General features: G+C 37.1%; 1 long non-coding RNA gene across 2 annotated transcripts; it reads left to right on the forward strand.

The window, feature by feature from the left end:
• Window positions 1-1,730: 1,730 nt before the first annotated feature.
• LOC130710008 (uncharacterized) lies at window positions 1,731-10,303 on the forward strand. 2 transcript variants are annotated; one of them, XR_009010254.1, is made up of 6 exons: window positions 1,731-2,066; window positions 2,146-2,209; window positions 4,840-5,076; window positions 5,249-5,678; window positions 6,449-6,563; window positions 9,619-10,303. It is a non-coding gene; the product is annotated as an uncharacterized LOC130710008 (long non-coding RNA). The 2 variants fall into 2 exon arrangements; XR_009010253.1 differs by having other exon boundaries at window positions 1,734-2,209.
• The last annotated feature ends 2,119 nt before the right edge of the window (window positions 10,304-12,422 follow it).

Genomic DNA, 12,422 nt, shown 5'->3' on the forward strand with positions numbered 1-12,422 from the left:
GAGTTCTTCGTCCTTTGATCTTATAGCTGTTGTTTATGCTCTCCAAATGAAAGTTTTCTCCGTTCCTCTATAACCATAGAAAAAAAAACACTCATTTATCTTAATTAATTGTTGACATGATCGTCTCATAAACACTTTTTTATTCCGGTGTCATGTTAGATAGAAGGTGTACATACTATGTTGTTAGATCTTGTCTATCATAATATTATAATTCATCCATAATAAGCTTATTTTGAAAAGTTGGTATTGAGGACCTATCAATTTAAGTCATTTGGGGGAAGCCGACTAATGACTTGTTGTTGCTTTGAATAAAGTGATTATATTTGCAAATGCAAAAATTTTTATTTGCTCCTTAGTAAGTTTTAAATCTACAACAATATAAGAAGTAGTGTAAGAAAACTATTGCATTGTCATTTTTATTTTGAATAGTGGTGTTTTTATTTTTTGATAGACAAATGTTAGTTGTTAGTAATGTTAGTAAATTAGTCACTCCTCAGGATTCGAACCCTGAAACCTTCATCCTTCATTTTACCCAACCCTTATGTCTCATAACTCTTACCACTTGAGCTAACCCTGTGGAACAATGGTGTTTTATATAGTCTTTGTTTTAAATGCACTCACCTCTACGTTATATAAGAAGTCTTTGTCTTGCAAAATAAAGCATCATTCTAAGAACCTTTTTTTAATTTTAAAATGACATTGTTTGTGATAAAACACCAACTTTCACCTTGTTTGTGATCTCACACCTATGAGAAAGTTCTTACTTGAGAAAGGATAGCTATGTTTGTCATACTTTTGAAGCAACAGGACCTGTGTTCAAGGAACCAAATGCAAGCTTCACCACCCAAAAAACAAAGCAAGGGAAAGAAAAGAAAGAGATCTCAAGATCAGAACAATAGAGTAAATTTTCCCCCAATTTTCTGCCTCATTGATTTTGAATTCCTATTGTCATTGTACACACTCAATACACATGTCACTTTAGAATTCCGCAAAGCTATTAGTTCACTTTAAAATTACATTTATAAGTACTTTGTTCATCATTTCATTTTTTACTAATGTGAATTTGCAGTTCTAAAGTTTAGTGTCATTTTATATGATGTGTATTCGAATATATGATTATAGTTTTCAAATTAGACACTTAGACTTAGGTTGCTCAGGCTAAAAAAAAAATCATGGCTCCGGCTTTGTGTTCATTTGAAAAATTTGAACCCCCTGATCCTGGGGTCCTAGATCCGCCACTGGGTACAACTGAACTTGCAGTGCCACACAAATTGCTCTGCAACTCAAACATTATTGGTTCTTTAGTTAACATCCTCTCACCAAATATCCTTGCAACCAATGATGTTCCACCCTTGTCCACTTGTGGCCCTCACGTTATCCCATTTGCTACTTCTCAATTGAATCTTGGCTTTGACTTTCCGTGGGGCATGATTCTCCAGAATAATTTTGCTGCTCTATTGTTCTATCATGCTGTCTTGGGTCCTTCATTCAACATGCTGGCTAATTCTTTTCCTAGATTTAGCCTAGGTGGTGGTTCTCTCCTCACATGGCTTCTACACATTTCTTGGACAGTCCAAGGCATTCTTTTTTTTTTGTCAATGGTTAAACTTGTATTGAAACGTGGCCCAAAGGAGGCAAAGCTCCAATACAATATGCTAGGCAACATGACTCGGTTTACACTTAAAAATAGTCAACAAGAATAAAGCAACAGGCACTAGCAACTGGCAGAGAAAACAAGTAAAGATAGACAACTACCAAGGCACTTACTAACCACTATTGTCCTTTACAATAACTAAAACACAAATGCAGAGAAGTGGGTTTAGTTTCCAAAAAGGAATCTTGCACATGGAGCTTGGACAGAACCGAGAAGGAAAGTGCTAGAGTAAGAGAGCTATCCCATAATTCAACCTCCATAGCAAGCTATCATAGCATCCTTAACTAGAGCTCTTCTAATGGGGTCAGGTGGGTTAAAAATCCATAGTTGAGAGAGGCATCCCCTTCTACATAAATCAGCAATTGTATGGGCAGTTTCATTGCTAGATCTTCGGGTCCAGGTGAAGGTAGAGGTAATTAAATTCTGACTTAGCTTTCTTATATCTCCAAGAATGTTCTGAATTTCACCAATGCTCTTGTTTCCATTGCAAGCATCAATGAGGGGCTTGTTGTCAGACTCAAAGATTACATGTTGCTATTGTAGATTGTGGGCAAGGTAAAAATATGAATTTTTTTTCATTTGATGTCACATTTTTTGTTATAAAAATGGTAGAACAAAGAGAAACATCTTCAAACTATTGGGTAGGGCGTCAATAACATTTTGGGGAGGTCAGCAGAGGCATACTCCTAGAACATCAGTAGAGGTCCACTCCTAGAAAAAGCACAGTGGGATCTTTCGTAGGAGGCTTACCCACCAGCTGAGTAGGAGATCCAAATCATCGACCTGTGGGGAGGTGAGAGTTAAGCCAAAAACCTAAAGTCAGTTGTGTCGACCCCTGTTGGCTTGATGATACAATTTTTGTTATTACAAGTTTAAACTAAAAATATTTTGTAAAATTACTATCCAAAAGTTTTTTCCTCAATGTCCAGCTGCTATGGCAATCTGGTATGCTTCTCCTCTTTCCCTTCGAGTCGAGAGCGTGCCTTCTTTCCATGCTTTGTGGACGTCGATCTTACAGGAGTAGCAACCCGAGGTGGTGGCCATGGCACAAATGTTGATATATCAGATATGGGAGGCGAGAAACCGGGTCTTGTTCCGTGATGGCAAGCTGGTGGTGGCGGAGGTTATTGACCGCGCACTTGGTATGGCTATGATGGCTCCTCCTATGGCTAGTGATGCGTCCACGACAACCATGATCGTGTGGCGGAGGCCACAAGAAAGAGTGGTAAAATTCAATTTTGATGCTTCTTTTGTTGATGGGAATGTGGCAGGTTTGGGTATGGTTGCTCGCAATCATTATGGCGAGATTATGGCAGCTGCTACTTCCAATCCGGTGCCCACCCTTTCATCTCTGTTAGTGGAGGCGTGTGGTTTGAGATGGACGATGCAATTTGCGATTGAGCTAGGATTTAGGAGAGTTTGTTTTGAGACAAATTGTCTTCAGTTGTGCCAGTGGTGGCAGAAGGAGGTGGTGGGCCGATCTTATTTAGATAATATTATTAGTGATTGTCGTTCTTTTGTTTCATTGTTTGATTTATTTTCGTTGTCTTTTGTTAGATGCTCTGAAAACTCGGTTGCAGACTTTTTGGCTAAGAACGCTTCCACTTATGCAAATTCAGTATGGGTGGAAGAAGTTCCTGAAGCCGTTTTGGGATTGGTAAACTTGGATGTAATTGCTTCTCAGGCGGTTGGCCCTTAACAATATTCATGGTTTATTTCAAAAAAAAATCATTATCATCCCTTTTTATTTTAAATCAATATATAAAGTTCATTAAATAATAAATTAGGGTTAGTCATCAAATTAGTCCATATGTTTGTAAGCTGATTTGAGTTTAGTCCTTCGCCGAAAAGTAGTTTGTAAGTTGATGGTTAGGTTTTTCTGAGTGGTTTGTTTTTTTCTGGGTTATGGGAGAGGAGTTTTGGCAGGGACGGATCTATTTAGTGGAGTATGAGGGCAAGTGCCCTCACTTAAATATGGAAAAATACATTAGAAAAAAATTTGAGTAGTAAAAGTATGTGGTTTTTTATGATTCCTTTGATAAAAATTGCCCTCACTTATATTCCACATTGTTAAATGTCCCCACTTGTGTTCTACATTCCTAAATGCCCTCACTTGAGTGGTAAAAGTATGTGGTTTTTTATGACTCATTTGGTAAAATATGTCTTCACTTGTGTCTCCTTTGGTAAAAAATGTCTTCACTTCTAATATAATATGTTAATTTTCTTATTACGAATTTATATGTATATATCGCCCTCACTACATAAAATTTCTGGATCCGTCACTGAGTTTTGGTGAATAAGGAGGAAGAGGAGGGGATGAGTGAGATGGAGAAGAAGGATGTTGCTGCAAAACTTTGTACAAGATGAAGAACATGATAAAATAAAGTTAGTGGTTAAAGATTTTAGATTGCGTAATTAAATTATTTAAGGATGAATATATTTTGTTTACTTAATTGCGTAATTAAATTATTTAAATAAATAGATTTAAAATTTAATTAATTATTAATTAAATAGGCGAAAATCAAAATGAATAAAAAAATGACGTGGAAAATGACATGTCAGCTCTGACCTGTCACTCAACAGCCTCACCGGAACTCCGCCCTCCGATGAGGACTAAAATCAAAAACTTCCAAAATTGTGAGGATGGAAACAAAATTATTTTTTGGAGAGAGACTAAACTCAAGTTAGCTTACAAACACATAGACTAATTTGATGATTAACCAAAAGGTTTATATATATACCAAACATTTATATATTTGTGCAATTAAAAATTATAAAATTTGCATAAATATAATATTTACATAAATTGTAAATATTATATAGTAATAGTAACCCGTGCATTGCACGAGTGATTCCGCCAGTTAATATCTATAAGTAAGATGAAACATCTATATCTATCTATACTATATATAAAAGCAAAGTTTTGCAGCCTTAAGGGTAAAAGTGTAGTTCAATAGATCATTGAACATAAATTAGGATTTTTCCATGAACAATTTAGTAAATCTCAATATAATTAGTTGAAGATCAAATCTTGGCCGTCTGTGGTGTTCAATCTTGGCCACCTGATTTTTTTTTTCCTTTTCACTTTAGATCTCCTCGCAGTATTTGCACGTTCGGTTTTCCATTTCATGGCTCCTTTCCGTTTTCGTTTTTCGACCCCTTTAGCTTTCTTCCGTTTTCATCAGCATCAACATAAAGAGAGAGCGAGAAAAATCGTGGGAGAGGAACTAGCGGAGCTCAAGGCAGAAGATGGTGGCATCCCTCTAAATCAAGATGGTGGTGTCTTTTCCGTTTCGATTCACGTTTCTGAATCAAGTTTCTGTCACCTCCGTTTCCTCACAATCTTCTCCGTCGTTGGATTTGTGAGGTAGTGTGCCTGTGATGAATCAACGAGCCTTGACGAGCTCTAGAGCGATCTTCAGGTAACTGACTTTGATTGAACCTGTGTTATCTAGGACTGGATTTTCGTAGGATTATTTTGTGTTTCAATTCTTCTCTAGGGGGTTTGGCCCATACTTTAACAGGTAATTAATTTTGAATGAATTCTTACTTTTTCTTTAACGAATCCACCACTCCTATTTCTCTCTTTGATAGGTTTGGTGAAGGTAAAGAGCAATTTCTTTAGGAATGAATAGAGAAGAGATGGATGTGACATGTCGTTGCTTCCACTGCAAATTGCAATCTCACCGCAGCTTTCACTCTTCCATTTCATCTATCGGAAAAGTAATTTCTTTCACTCTAATCCTTCTCTATCAATAGGCAATTTCCTACCCCTTCACAGCTTTCCCTTTCACTCTCGAAATCTCCAGATCCCCTCCTCCCTTCACAGCTTTGATGACTGTTCAAATTCCAGACAGAACCATCATAGTCACCTCCTCCTTCTTACCTCCATCAATAGCCACCTCCTCACCTTTCCATATGCACCCTGTCGAGAGCTTCCATCAAGCCGGGCACGACAGAAGCAACTCCACCGTGCGGTTGTTCCATGACGCCACTTTGGCCGTTGCCCCATAGACTTTTCTAGGTGATTTTTATGATTACTGTTTTCATAATTTTGTCTCTCCTTTTTACATTGTTCTTTATGCTGTCTGTTTATTTTTACACATATTAAATTCATTGTTTTATTTAATTTTATCTTGATAGAGTTGTCCTATCTATTTCCAAATGTCCGGGTGTTGTAATATTGCTTTTCTTTTGCTTCTTTTGGTGGCTTATTGGTTTGCAGTGTCTGCAGGGTATGTTTCACACCATTTTTGTGTTAGTTAAATCCTGTTGTCCCTTTGGTCTTGGATTGCATATCTAACTGTTGCAATTGCAACTTTAGGATTTTAGACACCAATCAAAATGATTGTTTTATGATTTGGGTAGATAGTGGTTCAATTCCTTAAAAATCAAACTCATTTAGAATTTAAGATACTGCTTTTCTTATAGGATTCAAGAACACTTCTATCTCTTCTTTCATGCCATCCATATCTGGCTCTTCTGACATAAAATTTAGCTCCCTGCCATAAGTTTGAGGACAAATGTAAATATGTTGCAGTTGGCTAAAGGTTATGTAGATGAACACAGACATACAACTTTTATTTATAATATACATTTCTTTGTACTTTCACATATTGCATACTGATGTGGTCCTTTATCCCTTCATTATAACTGCAAAGAGAAAGTTGAGCGTCCTTTCGGCCTATTTATAAATTATTGTCTCTTTTTTTTTTGATGAAAAAGTATCATCTCCTTACTTTCATGACACCATGATGATAAATGAACTTGCATAACTAATCCACATCAATGCAGGTATCGTTCTAGAAGCAACACTTTTGCCATTTAAGAAATTCTATGGAGATGTCATTTGTGCTTTATAAGGATTGGATTTTCCCAAGCAAGTACTGATCACAAATCTTCTGAAGAGGTAAACTACACATGCAATGACCATTTGATACATATGCGCTAAGTTACCTATTTCACGCCTTCGTTTTCAAATGCAGCATTTACTGTATTGGAGTTTGTGAGTCGAAGTTGCGAATTATTTTTCTTTCTAATATTGCAAGCAATTAAATACATAACTGATTAGAAAATCTTAGGATTCCTGCAGACAAATAAATAGAATGTACTCTCAGTATCCCTTAATCTAGATAAATATAACTCTTCTATCTATGTAATCAATTAGAGCTAGCATAACATGAGGCAGATTTGAGAGATTTAACATTGGAATTTTGAAATCTATTTGTATATTGTCTAAAATATATAGATAACTGTATAGGAGAAAATTTTGAAAAATAAGAGATCGAAGAACGGAAAAGGGAGATACTCTTGAATAAGAGGAACAACAACCTCATTGTATAATTAACGCCCAAAGAAGAGTGATTTTAGTATTGAGAAAATGTCGAGAATAAAAAAAAATTTACAGTTTGAACTAGAGTTGAAATCTTTAAAAGTGACCAATGGAATACTTGAGGATCAAATAAGATATCAGAAATAGAGAAGTTCAAATTTATGTACAAAGCTGAATTGAAATAGGCTCATCACAAAGTTTTGGCATTAAAATCATGAAAATAACGAGAAAGATAGAAGCTGATTATGACTAGAATGATAGGAAAGAAAAACTAAGTGAGTAATATTTCTCAAAGTGACTAATTTTAAGGCTACATACTGATTTATATTTAATAGTTTTTGTAAGACCTGGTTTTAGGGCATACTATTTAAATAATAATATTAAATAATATTCTGTGAATGCTTGTGCTATATGTGATATTAAGCCTTTTAAAAAGGTGATTAATTGTTAGAAGCAATATTAAGTCTTAGAAACCTCTAGACGTAGATGAGCGCGACGATACGAGCACTTTGACAGTAATATTGCTAGGGTTCTGGGACGGCGACTTTTAGGTCAAAATCGACCCGACGGCAGCAATGAGTTGGCGAATCGAGTCGACAAGGACGTTTTCGTGGGCCACACCTTATGGGGAGGTGCTGGGCATGATTTTAAGAATATTCTAGGAGAGAATATTCCTTGGTTTTATTTTTGAAGGTTTTATTTAAATAAAATGGGGTTTTATTTAAATAAAATGCATTTAAATAATTTTAACCTATGGTTTAATATCAAAATTAATTCTGAAAATATTTTTGAGGCATCATGGAGCTGGAGCACGATTTTTTGGAGCAAAAAATTATTGATGAGGATTTTTGATTTTAAAATTGAAATTTTGATGCATTTAGGAGGGAAATGGTGCATTTAATGCATTAATTATTTTGGGGTTTTTATTTAAATTATTATTTTAAAAATTTTTGGTGAAAATCTGAGCAAGGAGAGTGTGTGGTCGGCCAAGACTTGTGGAGGAAGGAAAAAGAAGACTTTTGCAAAAATTTCCTTTTCTAGCTAGGTTTTATGATGGAGAGAAATTAGGGATGTGATTCTTTGATTTTCTATTTGATGGGGGATTGATTTCTAAAGTTTTAAAACTTCCAAGGATCCCTCCAAATCTGATTTAAAACTCTTGTGACTCAGATTTTATTTCTTTAAATAATTAGGGATTTAAATGCTAATTTTTGTGGGGTTTAATTTAGGAAATAGACCTAAATTTGAGGGCTAAAGGTGGGGAGTTTTGGAAAGTTCTAGAAACCCTAGAATGGGCTGAAGGAGGGGCCGTTTTGGGCCTCACTTGGGGAGGAAGAAAAGCAATTAATGCTTTGCTCTCACATCTCACTATAAATAGAGAGCTCCTCCTCCTCATTTTTCACAACAAGCTCACTTGCTCTCCTCTCTCCCTAGCCGTGAGCTCTCTCCCTCTCTTGTCTTCTTTTATTTATTTATTTTTTATTTTATTTCTTTAGTTTCTAAGCCTTGAGCAAGGCCATTCTCAATATGCTCTATGGTTGCGGCTTAAGCTGATCTGCCAAAAACCAGAAGAGGATGATCTTGATCGGGTTGCTTAGGAATGTTTATGTTTTTGGGGGTTTTTCTTAAGAAAATTCATGATGTTCTTAAAATGTTCTTATGATCTTCAAACAATTATTTTAGAAAAGAGGTTTTGATCTTATGAAAGAGAAAGTTTTGATTTTTCGAGGTTTTAAGATAATATTTTTGAAAAGACGGGGAAAGGATATATTATCGCTAAAAGACTACTAATTCGTACCGTTACTCTTTCCACATGACTAGGAAGTTCGAAGTGAGCGTGATCCCGCCAAATCCAAAGTCCTAGGACGTGTTTTTGCTGTGACAAAGGTAAGGGCACTTCGGCCTCGGCCTAGATAAATTGTTTGTGGTTGTGATTGTTAGCAAGCATGATGTATGTGCTAGATATGCTATATGATGATGCAATAAATGCTAGCTAGTGTTATTATGAACATGCCTATATGCCTAGGGTGTTAGCTATATTTATTGCTATGCATGCAAGTTATTATGCGATGATATGTTGTTCATAAGAGATGAACGTGGTGGGCTTAGGGCCTAGTGATGATGACTGACTTGCATGACATGCATTTGTGGGCCAAGTGACCTGGACTGGGCTTGGTTGGCCACGGCCGGTGACCTGGATTGGGCTAGTCAGTGGTGACGTTCAGGGGATGGACCTGAACAAAGGACGAACGTGAAACGGCAGTGCGTTGGAGAGGTCCAACCCCGATCATCAAGCTGTTGGGCAGCGGTGCGTTGGAGGTGTCCAACCCCGATCGTGGAGTCGTGTACGTCCTGCCTTTCCATGAGGGATTGGCTTATGGATATCCAAAGCGTCTGCATGCATGTGCACAAGCATTGACTAACAATAAACTATGAGATAGTTCCCTATACTTGTTGATAAGTGCTCATTTTACGTATATTTGAATATCATTTTAAGCACTTATTTAACTTGTATGCTTGCATATTGTATCATTTTATCCCCAAAGTAATTAGTTTAGTAAATACATAATTTTAACTTATAAATTGTGTAAACATTATATATTTCATGTGTTTAACTTGGATTTTGATGTAGGAAATAAATTCATGAAGAATCCAAGTTTAAAGTAAAAATGTGCAATTTTAGAGAGGCTAGGTGCTGAGCACCAACTTGGAGATGTTGAGCACCAACTTGGAGATGCTGAGCACCCTAAGAAGCTGAGAAATCTTTGTCCTGAAGAAAGCAGAGCGCTGAGCGCCCAAAATATGGCGCTGAGCGCCCATGACGGTGGAAACTCTTCAACTTGAAGAAACAGGGGCGCTGAGCGGCCTCTGAAGGGCGCTGAGCGCCTGTGGCCGCCTCAAACACGTATAAAAGGCCAGAAATCATATTTTTGAGGGATCTCTCCCATTCTCTTCGAATTTCTCCCACTTTTGGCACCAAAACAGAGCTAGGGACTTGGGCTTCATGGAGGAGAGGTCCCTGGGTTTAGGATTGATGGATTGAAGCTCCGGAGCATGGCGACGACCGCCGAAGGACCGTGACAACCTCTCGGAGGCGATGGAAAGCTTGGGAAAGCTTCTATCGTCGTGGATCCTTCGCCGTTCTTCTGGGTTTCATCTTTTCTTCCTTATCCCTTGTACTTGTTGTTTCTATTTTTGTATTTAGGATGTCTCTTTCATCAATGTAAATGATAATCTTTCATGTATTGTGTTTTTCTTTGCACTTCATGCTTCTAACCAATCAATTGATAATCAAAAGAGTTTCACTAATTCATAAATAGATCGGAAGATTATTGTGAGTTTGTGTATGCTTAGTTCAATGAAAGTAGACACCTGTGTCTTAGGTTACAACACCGTTGTTAAAGTTCTGCTTTCTGTGCTTCAAGTATCGATTGATCCATGTTAGATTTCAGGGGACTAGCATTAGATCGAGAGATTGGTGTGGGTCCGGTCCAAGAGAGAAACTTCTTAGTGTATCAATTGTCTTAGGGTGAGAATATCTTGGGTAGGAACAATAGTGAATTTCTACGTGACAGGTGGAAGTTATGAGTTCTAACAGGAGTTTCCGGGTGAGAACGGAGACTTGCAAGCCTAGGATACCTTGTCTTAGGATGAATTGGTCATTAGGAATGTCTTTGAGAGAGAAGTTGAGCTATATTATTCCTTTTGGGTTTTCTAGATGGTAAGGGATTACGTCTAGGAATTCCAATTGATAGATTCACCTAGGCTAGGGATAGTTAGGTGGATAACTCTCGGCATCGTAAATGAAATGAACCATTGCAAAAGTGTTTGAGTTGAAAGCAATTAGAGGATTAGGGAAATGCATTCTAAATACGTTTTCTTCTTTGTTATCCCTGTAAACATTCTTTTACCGCTTTCCTTATATTCAAAACCATAAAAACAATTTATCCAACATCTTTGTATCCGCTCAGATCAATGTTTAACTGGTGGAACTAATGTTCACACAATCCCTGAGGACGATAAACCCGTATCTGCTTTACTATGATTGAATCATAAAGGTTTAGCCAAAAGCAGTACAAGCAACGAGGAAAAAACCTTTATCACTTGTGAATCTTAGAATTATGAGATAGTTCCCTATACTTGTGAACCTTAGAACTTAATATAGTCCTCATATTTGTGAATGTTAGCTTAGTGAAGAACTTGTGATGGATAGGGTAGTATACCCTACTTATGATGTGTGTGTGTTAGAAGTTGACCCTTGCTTGTTTGTTGTTTGTTGTCTGGGGCGCTTAACGCCTAGACAACAAGAATGCTTGTGATCAGTCGAGATGCGACCCTATATCTGCTTGATGTGGATGACGGCAAGGCTCGAGGCATCGACTACGCGACTGATGGTTCAGCTATGGGATTGGCGAGAGCAGAGGATGCAAGACGATATGATGCGAGCGCTGGAGGAGGCCTTGGAGGGCACGTGACCTATGAGTCGGGTATTGAGTGTGATAATTGAGTCTGTACTTGGGGGTGAGCTGAGTTTGTTTATAGGGTTCGAACCTAACCTAGAGACCTTCTTATTGTGTTGGCTCGGGGGCGGTCGAACACTAGTTTAATCATTATGTTGTAATTTGTAAGAATCATTGTACGCTTCCAAAGCTTTTATTAATAAAATGAATTATTCAGTCTACTTCTCAAGTTACTACTTTTTATTTGTAAGCAATGTTTCGAAAAGGTTTTTATTTCAGTTAAAATTTACACACGTTTTTGGAAAAAGGTTACTAAAGTGACCCTCGAGAAATTGAGGCGTTACAGTTTTGATGTCTAATTATGACTAGAAGCATATGTGTTTTAAACAAGGATGATATATGCACCTGACATGTGCAAGTCTTTGAAGGTCTGATATAAACCTGATATGCTTTTTATTGTTATTACGTAGTTTGCTTTCCATTTGCCTCTTTAATTATGTTGGTTGACAAGCATATGTCTTGCAGAATGCTAGCGAGGCTTTCTAAATTGGCTTATACCTTGATGAGGTGATTTGCCTTTTTTTCCTTCTCTATTTGGCACTTTATTGCTCACCTTTGCTCGAAGTGACTAATTTTAAGGCTACATATTGATTTTGCTCACATTTTCCGTCTTTGTTCTCCTTGCTTTTTCACTACTCTGTTCTTACACAATGTGTTGTTTTGTCGACTGTGTACTTCTAGGATTTCAGTGTCATAAGCTTTGCTCTTCTGCTGTGCCGTTTCCCGTTTCTCGAATTCATCTGTCTGTAGCCTTTTGTTTTTTGGTGAGTAGAAAGACTTCTTTCCTTCTTTGGTCTACATAATCTATGAATCATTGATACATGTGTTTCCTTCATGTATTCGTATTCATATAGGATACAAGTTCTCTTCAGGGATGTTAATTAGATCCTTACAACATGTATTCATATCTTCTTCA

The sequence above is a fragment of the Lotus japonicus genome, chromosome 4, assembly GCF_012489685.1.
Source record: "Lotus japonicus ecotype B-129 chromosome 4, LjGifu_v1.2".
NCBI classification, from domain to species: domain Eukaryota; kingdom Viridiplantae; phylum Streptophyta; class Magnoliopsida; order Fabales; family Fabaceae; genus Lotus; species Lotus japonicus.